Source organism: Rhinopithecus bieti, unplaced genomic scaffold, assembly GCF_001698545.2.
Source record: "Rhinopithecus bieti isolate Rb0 unplaced genomic scaffold, ASM169854v2 scaffold_14232, whole genome shotgun sequence".
Taxonomy (NCBI): domain Eukaryota; kingdom Metazoa; phylum Chordata; class Mammalia; order Primates; family Cercopithecidae; genus Rhinopithecus; species Rhinopithecus bieti.
In genome coordinates this window covers 1859145-1870869 of record NW_016807906.1, presented here as the reverse complement: position 1 = coordinate 1870869, position 11725 = coordinate 1859145, and the positions used below count along the sequence as shown (strand labels likewise).

The 11725-nt window shown below is 44.0% G+C and overlaps 1 pseudogene; it reads left to right on the top strand.

Moving 5' to 3' along the window:
* On the top strand, positions 1-4722 carry LOC108537017 (60S ribosomal protein L3 pseudogene; annotated as a pseudogene).
* The last annotated feature ends 7003 nt before the right edge of the window (positions 4723-11725 follow it).

Here is an 11725-nt window from a genome sequence, read left to right as displayed (position 1 = left end):
ATGGTGCTGGGGACAGAACTAACTGAAAACTATGAAATGATGGCCAACATCAGTGCCTTTGTGGTGGCTCCCATTCTGACCCCTCTGGGGCTGGTCTTTTCTACTTATTTTTACTATGTCTTCAATGGACCATCCTTTAATCTGGATGCTCCTGTGTTTGGTGGTCCAAGGTACTAATGTGACTGCTCCTCAGGTAGCCCCTCTTGTGGATTCAGAAGCAAAGAAGAAAGGTTCTTCTCTATGGCAAAGGTGTTTCAAGGTGAGCTGGAAGGAAATCCATTTGTCAATTTGGGCTTAGGATCGTGGACCTTAAGCTTCAGTGGAATGAAAGGGCTCTTTTATTTATTTTTTATTTTTATTTTTTTTGAGACGGAGTCTCGCTCTGTCACCCAGGCTAGAGTGCAGTGGCCGGATCTCAGCTCACTGCAAGCTCCGCCTCCTGGGTTTACGCCATTCTCCTGCCTCAGCCTCCCCAGTAGCTGGGACTACAGGCGCCCGCCACCTCGCCCGGCTAGTTTTTTGTATTTTTTAGTAGAGACGGGGTTTCACCGTGTTAGCCAGGATGGTCTCGATCTCCTGACCTCGGATCCACCCGTCTCGGCCTCCCAAAGTGCTGGGATTACAGGCTTGAGCCACCGCGCCCGGCCAAGGGGCTCTTTTATTTAAGCAGCTCTGTTTCAGCAGCCAGGACAGGAACTCTATGTCCCCTTGTTTAACAGTCACATGTCAGATATTGCAAGAGATGACACAGGTTTGGTGTTTTGTTTGTTTGTTTAATGATAAAAGAGCGAAAGAGAATATGGTTGAAAGGACGGGAATAGAACTTTCAAACAGAATTTTTCAAAACCCTAACACAAAGAATGGTATTCCAAATCTGAACACTCTAAAAGAGAGAATAATGCCATTCTTCTTCATTATTAGAAATAATATTATTATGTCTGTTAGGAAAAAAAAAAACCACACAATTTTAATGTGCATCAGAAGCGTCAGGCTGATTTTTTCCCCTCTGGATTTTACTATTTTTATTTATTTTTTTTTTGAGACAGAGTCTCACTCTGTCGCCCAGACTGGAGTGCAGTGGCCGGATCTCGGCTCATTGCAAGCTCCACCTCCTGGGTTCACGCCATTCTCCTGCCTCAGCCTCCGGAGTAGTTGGGACTACAGGCGCCCACCACCTCCCCCGGCTAGTTTTTTGTATTTTTTAGTAGAGACGGGGTTTCACCGTGTTAGCCAGGATGGTCTCGATCTCCTGACCTCGTGATCTGCCCGTCTTGGCCTCCAAAAGTGCTGGGATTACAGGCTTGAGCCACCTCGCCCGGCCGATTTTATTTTTAAAGTCAGAATTGGTTTCCTGCCCTTCAAGTGCTCCACTGCTGATACCGATAGTGAGGTTGTATAATTGGCAATACATTTCTTACATGAAGAGCTTCTGGCCAGGTCCTTTTGAATGCTTAGAATGTTTTGCTTAGTTGGGCTTTTCTGTCCCTGTAAAGTTAATCTCCCGCAAATTTGTGTCCACTTCTGCAGGAGGGAATTGGAAGGCTGAGGAGAAATTTGTTGGTGATGAAGTTGCAGAAGACAAGGCAGAAAAGATGAGGTGGGGAGTCCAGGAGGCTGGGAGGCAGGCATAGTGTAAAACTGTTGAAAAGAGGCACTATAATTCTTTATATATATAAAAAAAAAAAAGCATCTGAAGAATTTGCCAATTCAGCATTTATCTAGCATTTGCTTCTCTGGGGCAGTGATTCCAGATTCCCAGCCTGTCAGGAGCTGGAGCACCCTTTGAAACTGTTTGCTTGATAATAGGATTCTCTTTTCTCCCTCTTCTTAGAAATAATGCATCCTTTAAAATAAAACTAAAGTGAATTTAAATTTTCATCGTTTTGAAACACGTATTTTAAAAATACAAGGTTTGAAAAAAACTCCCCCTGAAATAATTCTAGTCCTTTCTAGGGAGTCGTGAAACTGTAGCTTGTGGAGAGTAGCCTGCTTCAGGCTTTCATAATGACCTGGTGACTCAGCACTGGCAGACTTCCCAGGAGTCAGTTCCCACCGTGGGGAATAATTTTCCATTCCTGGGGGAGTCCCTCAGGAGACACCTCCTCTGCTTCTTCAAGTCAGAGAAGTGTTCTGCCCTGCCCTCCCCCAGCCTCCTGCCAGGTTCCTGCTGCCAGCCTCATGCTGTGCTGTGTATTATAGAATTTCTAGACTTACTGCCCCTGCTTAATTGTCAACTCTTTGCCAGAGAGTTTGTGCTTGCCCCTTATGTGTATTGGAGTAAACTGTAATTTGTTTTGGAGGCTAGGGCTCTTGATTGTCATAAGTCTAATCAGAATGCCACAGAATCAGGCTGAGCACAATGGCTCACGCCTGTAATCCCAATGCTTTGGGAGGCCGAGGCAGGCGGATCATCTGAGGTCAGGAGTTCAAGACCAGCCTGGCCAATATTTTAGTAGACCTTGTCTCTACTAAAAATACACAAATTAGCCGGGCATGGTGGTGCGCACATGTAGTCCCAGCTACTCTGGAGGCTGAGGCAGGAGAATCGCTTGAACCCGGGAGGCCGAGGTTGCAGTGAGCCAAGACTGAGCCACTGCACTCCAGCCTAGGCAATAGAGAACAAAGTTTTCAATGTTGGGATGTCTTTTAAAAGACATGTGTTTTGAGATAAACTGAAGTGGTTTCAATACATGAGTCAATAACAAATCTTCACATTCTGCACATGTATCCCAGAACCTAAAGTATAATAAAAATAAATAAATAAATAAATATATGAGTCTATGGGAAATACTTTTTGATGCAGGCATTCACCAGATTCTTCATAGAGACAGACATAATGTCCTAAAATCTGAAAGAAAACCGTTTACCTAAGACAACACATAGGTTGAACTGGTCAGCAAAGTGACCACTTGTGTCTTTCAAAGAAACTTGTTTCTGAACAGTGGAGCAAGTACTGCTTTGAAAGAAGCAATGATTTGGAACTGAGAGCTCTGGATGAATGCCTATTGTTGGGTGTGGTGAATAAACGAGCCCTGTACAAAGAGGTCCAGGTGCCCTGAGCGGGCACAGCGTCTTTCTTGTCACATGTAAATCTGCTGTCCAAATACCCTATCTGGGGTGTGGCTGTACACATCCTCCTGATTTGTTAGCTCTCTTGGCTAAGGTCAGAGATTAAGTTCAGAACAAAATTTAGATACCTGGACTCACTGAAATGCATTTCTTTTTGTGCTAATGCGGCAGGCCTGTGCAGAAGATCTTCTTTGGTCATTGCTTCAGGCCAGCATTTCCTTAAAGGGCTCATGACTCTGGAGAAGTTGAATATAAATAGGGAAAGGCCTCAGCAAAGCTTTCAGAATTGTCTTCCCTATTTCCAGCTTTCTATTCCTTGTTCTCTGTGTCTTCCCTCAACCCTCCTTTCTCTTCTTCCCAGTCATCCATTAGGCATTTTACAATTGATGGGCTGTTCATGTAACGATTGCTATCCTAAAGGATCATCCATGGGGCCAAGCCATTGGGCGGACGTTTGAGGCACAGGGGACCCACATGTGCCAATCTCTCCAGAGTTGTTTGCTAATTGCATGGGATAAAAGCACCTTCATGATGGAGAGATCTGGTGGTCAACACTTGGCTGAAATTGTCAAACTTGATAGCACCCATCGTGACACTACCCAACTCTGTGGGCCTCCTGATGGGCTGCAGCATAAAGCACACAGTCTCACTCAGGGTGTGCTCTTGGCCAAACATTCATTCTGAATCTCATCAAGCCTCTAGACCCATCCTTCAAGTTACTGGAGATATGGGGGCAGGCTAAGGACAAGCTACACAGTAGGATGAGGAAGCAACCTGACACATCAAGAATAGGGGAAATTTTACAAGAAGACTGTCCTGGACTCAGGAAGAAAATCAACATCATGATTAAAAAGTGTGTGTGTCGGGGGAGTGGTTGGGGGGACAGTTCTAGAGGAAAAGATTGAAGGAGTCTAAAGAGACATAAGTATCCCTCTACCGGTGGGATTTTGTCTCACAGAAAGTTCTCCACTCCCAGACATGGGTCCCTCGGCTTCCTGCCTTGGAAGCGCAGCAGCAGGCATCGTGGGAAGGTGAAGAGCTTCCTTAAGGATGTCCTGTCCAAGTCAGTCCACCTCACAGCCTTCCTGGGATACAAGGCTGGGATGATCCAGATTGTGAGGGAAGTCGACAAGCCAGGATCCAAGGTGAACAAGAAGGAGGTGGTGGAGGCTGTGACCATTGTGGAGACGCCACCCATGGTGGTTGTGGGCATTGTGGGCTACGTGGAAACCCCTTGTGGCACGCACTGGGCAGAAAGGCTACCATCACTGCACTGAGATCAGCAAGAACATCTATAAGATTGGCCAGGGCTACCTTATCAAGGATGGCAAGCTGATCAAGAACAATGCCTCCACTGACTATGACCTGTCTGACAAGAGCATCAACCCTCTGGGTGGCTTTGTCCACTATGGTGAAGTGACCAATGACTTTGTCATGCTGAAAAGCTGTGTGGTGGGAACCAAGAAGCGGGTGCTCACCCTCCGCAAGTCCTTGCTGGTGGAGACAAAGCAGCGAGTTCTGGAGAAGACTGACCTTAAGTTCATTGACACCACCTCCAAGTTTGGCCATGGCCACTTCCAGACCATGGAGGAGAAGAAAGCATTCATAGGACCACTCAAGAAACACCAAATTGCAAAGAAAGAAGGAGCTTAATGACAGGAACAGATTTTGCAGCTGGTAGGGTCTCAATAAAAGTTACTTTCCACTGGAAAAAAAAAGAGACATAAGAATCAAATGAAGAATATTTACCTCAGATCCTCGGTCAAAACAACCACCACCAATAAGGTGGTAAGGAACAAGAAAAAAAAACCATCTAAGAGAGACATTTAGGGAACAGTTAAGGAAATTGGAATGTGCACTAGATATTAGGTAAGAGTAAGGAATTACTGTCGGGAATTTCTGAGTTGCGATCATTGCATTGCGGCTTTTTAGAAGAATATCTATTTTTTTTTTAAATTTTTGTATTTTTAGTAGAGGCAGGGATTCACCATGTTGGCCAGTCTGGTCTTGAGCTCCTGACCTCAAGTAATCCACTAGCCTCGGCCTCCCATATGTCTTTTAGGATTACAGAATTCACATTCAGTTCCAAGGATGAAGTAACAAACACTAAACTGGCAAGTCCAATGTATAAGAAACAGAACTCACTAACATGCCTGAATGTCCACCCACAGTAGCCAAGCAGACCTTCTGGCAGTTGGGCAAATCCTGAGGAATCTTGTGAAGCAGGTCAAGGGGTTGCCTGTCTTCTGGGGTTGGGGACTAGGAAAGGCCAACCGGACAGTCTTTTCGTCCAAGTTGCTGTTTAGTGAGGTTTTGGTGTCTAGCTTGTTTTTTTCATTTTTTGTTGTTGTGTAGTTCTCACCTCACAAGAGAGACTCCAGCTCTTCTGCTGTTATCCCAATAGCCTTTGTAATGCGATTACATGGGCAGCTTCTAACTTGCTCAGTCATGGGGGAGTAGAAATACATGATTGGAACTTCAGGGTAAAGGTGACAGGGTGAATCCAAACATCTATAAGATTTTCCCCAAGTTTTAGTACATGAAAATAAAACATGACCCACCAGAAAGTATAAGAGAGAGAAAATGAAAAGAGGTCACATAAAAGGAACAGTATTTAGAAAAGCTTTTCATTGATACTATTGGAAGGTAGGGGATAATCAAGCAATGCTTTGAAATATCTAAAGGAAAACTACTTCCATCCCAGAACTCTATGCTCAAATTGTTACTTGAGTGTATGGGAGAATAATAGACATTTCCTAGATATGTAAGGTTCAAAATATTTACCTCTCATGTTATTCAAGAAGCTATTGGAGGATTGGCTTCTCCAAAACAAGGAAATAAGAAAGAAGGATGCATAGAATGCTAGAAAAGGGGGAATTAATACATAGAATAGGTGGAAGGATCTTTCAGACATCCTGGGAGGACTGCTTCACCCTGGGCAGAGAGGGCACTCGTTCCTGATCTAAATCATCAGAAACCTCCAGAAGAGTCCCACATGGGCCCAATAACCTGAAAATATTGAGAGGCTTAATAAGCGGTTGAGAATTTGGGATTGAATGAGTGGAAGGTACAGAAAAAACTAACTAAGCAAAAGAAAGAGAATGATTATTAACTTCTAGAAAAACAGTTTTTAGGAAAGAAAAAGTCATCATAGTATACTATGTGGCTCAGTTGTGAATGGCATCTTCACAGTCATGGTAATGTAAGCAGTGGATAGCAATCCAATTAAACTTAATAACAGAAAATACTGGTGAGGTAGGAGATCAGCAGGACTTGTTTTCTGAGCACTCGTTCCAATCCTGCTGATCAAACAGGATCTGGTCAAAATAGGATGCTTAAAGAGACTGAACAAAACCAGCTAAGACCAAGATGGCAGCAAAAGTCACCTCAAGTTGCCCTCACTGCTCATTATATGCTAATTATAATGCATTACATGCTAAAAGACACTCCCACCAGCACTATGACAGTTTATAAATACAATGGAAATGCCCAGAAGTTACTTTATATGGTTTAAAAGGGGAGGAACTCTTGGTTCCAGGAGCTCCTCACTCCTTCTCTAGAAAATTTGTGAATACCCCATCCCTTATTTAGCATATAATTAAGGCATAGTTACAAATACAGCTAACCGGCAATCCACTAGTGCTACTCTGCCTATAGGGCAGCCCTGCTCTGTTTATGAAGCAGTCATTTTCCTGTACTCTGTTGCTCTAATAAACTTGCTTTGATTTCACTTTATTTTGTTGACTCACTCTTGAATTTTTTCCTATGTGAAGCCAAGAACCCACCTGGCTGAGCCCTAATTTTGGTGTTCACCTGTGTCATTGGTGGTAGGATGGGAAGACATGGAAGTTATGTATATGAGTGTATGTTGAGGATGTAGTATGAAAGAGACCCAAAGAGCCATCTTCCAGAGTTGGAAGTCCATAGCAAATGTCTAAAGTTTAAAAAGATCAAGAAATTACAATATAAGCATGTTATTTAGAGAAATGGAGATAGGTACTCAAAGCCTTCACTAAAAGAGTTGGCTGTTGTTGCTCCACATAGTGGTTAATGAGAGGTGGGGGAGAGCCTGCCTTCTTTTTTGTAATAGGGTTAAAAACTGTACAGAACAGGAGCCCATTCCCTATAACATTTTGTCGATGACATTCTGGAAGAATTCTTCTGACCTCATCACTATAGGACTTCATGCTCTGGGCCAGAAGTCACAAAATGGTGCCATAGTAGTGGGTTTTTGTATGACTCCCACAGTTTTATATTTTTAATAAGAATATTTGAATTTATTGACTATAATTACAAATCAGGAGATTTAAAGTAAAATACCAGATTTCTAGTTTCCCTTGAAAGAAATCAGAAGATTCAGCAAAACAAATGCCTGCCCAACAAAAACAGCTGACTGACACCGAGACAGAGCTGTGCCCCTCAAGCAGCCAAAGGTCCTACCTGGTACTCACCTGCTCCCCACCTTCCCCCACTGGAGTTTTTGGTTACCTGCCTGGCCTCTGTAGGCATTTGCATACAGGTGTCAAAATACTGCTTTTCCTACTTCACCTTTTGAAAGCACTGTAAGGGATTTTTTTCTGTTTTCCTCCCCATTAGTTTTCTATTCCTTCTTAAGACAAATATTATGCAATCTATTAGGGATAGTGTAGCAGACAGAGTTCAGTCGATGCAGTGAGAAAGAACCAGTTACGAATCCAGATTCTACCAAGTTCCGTGACTGTGAGCAAGCCACTGGATTTCACTGTACCTCAGTTTCCTTTTGAGTTGAATGGGTCATATAATTGTTGTTGCAAGGGTGAAGCATGATAATTTTCATGAAACTGATTGCCCACTACATTGTTAAAAGCCACAACACCTAAAGCAAATTATTAAATAGATAATATATTTGATTAAATATCTTCAGGCAGATGTAGGTATTCCCTAAAGTTTTTTCATCTCTAAGAGACAAGACAAGATTCTGATCATCTAAGTGTCTTGGCCCATGGCTGTTCAATGCTGTGAGTGGGCATAGTCTAATTGTTTTAAGTAAGTTGATTTACTGGGGAAAAGAGAATGCTGAAGTTTAAAGTTTCAAGCCTAGAACCCATGGATCCTTTAGTTAATCAATTTCCACAGATATTTACCAACGGTCTGCTATGTTCAGACTTTGATGGGCTTCAAGTAAGGTACATGTTGTTGTTATTGTTTGAGACGGAGTTTCACTCTTGTTGCCCAGGTTGGAGTGCAGTGGCATGATTTCGGCTCACCGCAACCTCTGCCTTCCGGGTTCAAGCAATTCTCCTGCCTCAGCCTCCCGAGTAGCTGCGATTACAGGCATGTGCCACCACGCCCGGCAAAATTAGTATTTTTAGTAGAAACGAGGTTTCTCCATGTTGGTCAGGATGGTCTTGAACTCCTGACCTCAGGCGATCTGCCCGCTTTGGCCTCCCAAAGTGCTGGGATTACACATGTGAGCCAGCACGCCTGGCCAGTACGTGTTTTTTCTAAGAGGAACTCAGAGTTTAATGAAAAATGCTAATTTATAAAGAGACACATGACTAGTTGTGGCAGTAAGAATTTAGAAAACAGGGAGTCTTTTTAACTGTGTGATTCTATATGTTCTAGAATGTGTTCCTGGATGTTGTCAGGACTCACTTCCTGGGCTTTCTTCAGAATAGGATCGGCAGTTATCTATTCACAAAGGATCAGAAGAGTGCTTTATGTGGCCCTATACTTCACAGAATTTTAGAGTTGGCATCTTTAAAATAATAACAGGGAAAATGCTGGGTCATCTGCAGATGTTCAACAAATTCTCAGAATATGTAAGCAGGAAGTCAATTTCATCAACTCCGATCCATCAAAAATGATTTCAAATAAGAAGGGCGGTGCTGAGAGACTGAGTGACTAGTTAAGGTTACACAGCTTGCTAATCACCAAGCAAGGAGTGCACAAAAATGACAATCTCTTGTAGGGAGGAGAAGAAAATATCTTTCAGATTTGTCCTGGAAAGAGAAAGAAAAGATCTTCCACTCCCTTCTCTATGGTGATGGCTGGTGTGAGGAACACCTGCATCTTACCTAAGTATTTAACTTAAGACACGTGAATCCTTTCATTTATTATCAAATATTTGTGGAGTACCTACCTGTGCCAGGTATGGTTCTGCAAAACCCTTTCCCCAGCAAAGCAGAGCCAGAGCCTGGCTCTCATGGAGCTTGCAGTCTAGCAGGGCTGGTGGCAGAGGGAGCCGGAGCCAGCCACAAACAATGGATGCAATAAATATCACAGTACTGTGTATAGCATGGTATGAGGTGGTGGGTGCCATGGGAAAAAGTCAAGTAGAGCAGGCACAGTGGATGTTATGTGGCTCTGTCCAGACCTCCTCTTCAGGACGGAGATATCCCCATCCCTGAGCTGCTGGGATATCGGTGGCTCACAGTTGCATCCCTCAGCTTCTGGGAACAGTCTTGCTTAGAGTTATGCCCTTTCCTGGGTGAAGCCCATGACCAAATCTGCCTGACCTGGGATATAAGACCCAGCCCCTTTCCTCAGTTGGAGACATTCTAGGGCCTTCCCAGCTCCAGAGCTCCCTGTAAGGCTGGTTCAGTCCTCAGTGGCAGCCAGCCAACCACACGGGTGCCGGCTTCTCTCTCCCCATCCTGCCTTCCCAGCTTCCTCACAAGTGTGTGCTCCCTGAGCACCCCCCACGAGCCTGCTGCATGCCTCTCTCGGTCTCAGGCTTTTGTTCCATGGAACACAATCTTAGACAGCAAGGTAAGAAGATCAGGAGGGAGAGGATGACAGCTTGCCTATTTTAAAAGGCACGGCCATTGTAAACCTCATTGGGAAGGTAACATTTAGGAAAAGCTTGAAGTTATGAGAAAATTTTAAATTGATAAAAACATAATTTAAATGTTTCTGTTGGTTTTGTGTTTGGTTGCTTATGGTGAAAAACCAAGGCAAATGTCTCTTTTATCAGGAATACACATTAATGGGCTTAAAACATAGTGTGAATGAAGAGATTGAAGCCTAGCAAGGTATATTGCTCAGCACAACAGAACGAGAATTCTGTGGTTCCCCTCTGGCAGCCCTAAAGAGAAGGGGCTGGGGCCTCCAGAGGAGAGAAGGGAGAAGCTATAGGGCAACAGTACTTGAGAGAGGTGAGGACCCCAGCAACCTGATAAGAGGCCTGGACCCAACGCCAAGAAATTGGCAATGATTTCTAGGAACTAGACGTCTGATATTCCATTTTGAGTTTCTCCCTGTACTCATGCATTGGCCGTCACGCAAAATGCCACATCATCTTGGGGAATCTGGTGGGAAGAAAGGTGCTTTGTTTGCACCAGGTTATTACGAAGAGAGGGCAGAAGCCTAAGGCTCCCCAGCACCAAGCTGGAGTCAGGTGTTGTAGCAAGAGGCAACACAAACAACTACCTGGACAAGACCCTCCCTGGATGGTTAATATTGGGACTGCTGCTCTCTGCCCCGTCCTGTGAGGTTATAGCATGCACATATTTATTTAACTATTAAAGGAAGAGGAGCACCATATGGCTGTAAAACATGGGGCGATTTAGGTTACAAAAGAAGCATGCTCATTTAGAAATCTTACACATTCAGAGGTATTATCCATCTCTAGCAATCGCAGAGAGTGAAATAAACATATTTAAGTAATGGCAACAGCAACAAGGAAGACTTTTAAGCACAAACTTTCAAATTTTGCATTGAGAAATATGGTGAGAACTTTCAACTTTCTATTTCAAAATCCAAACCCATTCTGATGAAAGCTCTTTATTCATGAACACTTTTGTTCATGTGAGTAGGATTTTACTCTATACATCTCAGACAAAACTTCTTTCATTCTACCTGCCGTTGGGCAACGCTCTCCAAGGGGAGGAGCAAGCTCCTTCCAGAGTCCTGCCAGACATCAACACAGGCCCTGGGGCAAGAGCTGGTCACCCCTGCCTGAGCTGGGCGGAGAGGAGAGGAGTTGGATGAGGAGGGACATCGAATTTAAAGAACAAAATCAGTTGACCCTGTTTTGGTGCTAACTTTTCCTCGGCTGGTAGTCTACATCCAGAGAAGCGAATGCGGTGGTCATGTACCTTTCCCAAATGGTCTCTTCTTCTTCTCCTCCTTCTCCTCCTCCTTCTTCTTCCCCTTCCCCCTCCCCCTCTCCTTCTCCTTCTCCTTCTCCTTCTCCTTCTCCTTCTTTGAGAGGGAGTCTTGCTCTGTCACCCAGGCTGGAGTGCAATGACATGATCTCAGCTCACTGCAACCTCCACTTCCGGGGTTCAAGCGATTCTCCTGCCTCAGCCTCCTGCGTAGCTGGGATTACAGGCATGTGACGCTGTGCCCGGCTAATTTTTGTATTTTTAGTAGAGACGGGATTTCACCACGTTGGCCAGGCTGGTCTGAAACCCCTGACCTTAGGTGATCCACCCACCTCGGCCTCCCAAAGTGCTGGGATTACAGGTGCCTGGCCCAAATGGTCTTTTCTTATCAGAGTTCCATTCTTTTCAAAAAAAAATAAAAAAAAAAAAAAAAAAAGCCTCTTATCATGAAGACATATGTGGGCAGGTAGAAAGCGTTTTACAGGATATATTTTGTAATGCTTCCAGACAATATATAATTTACCATCTTAACTATTTTCAAGTGTACAGTTCAGCAGCATTAAGTACGT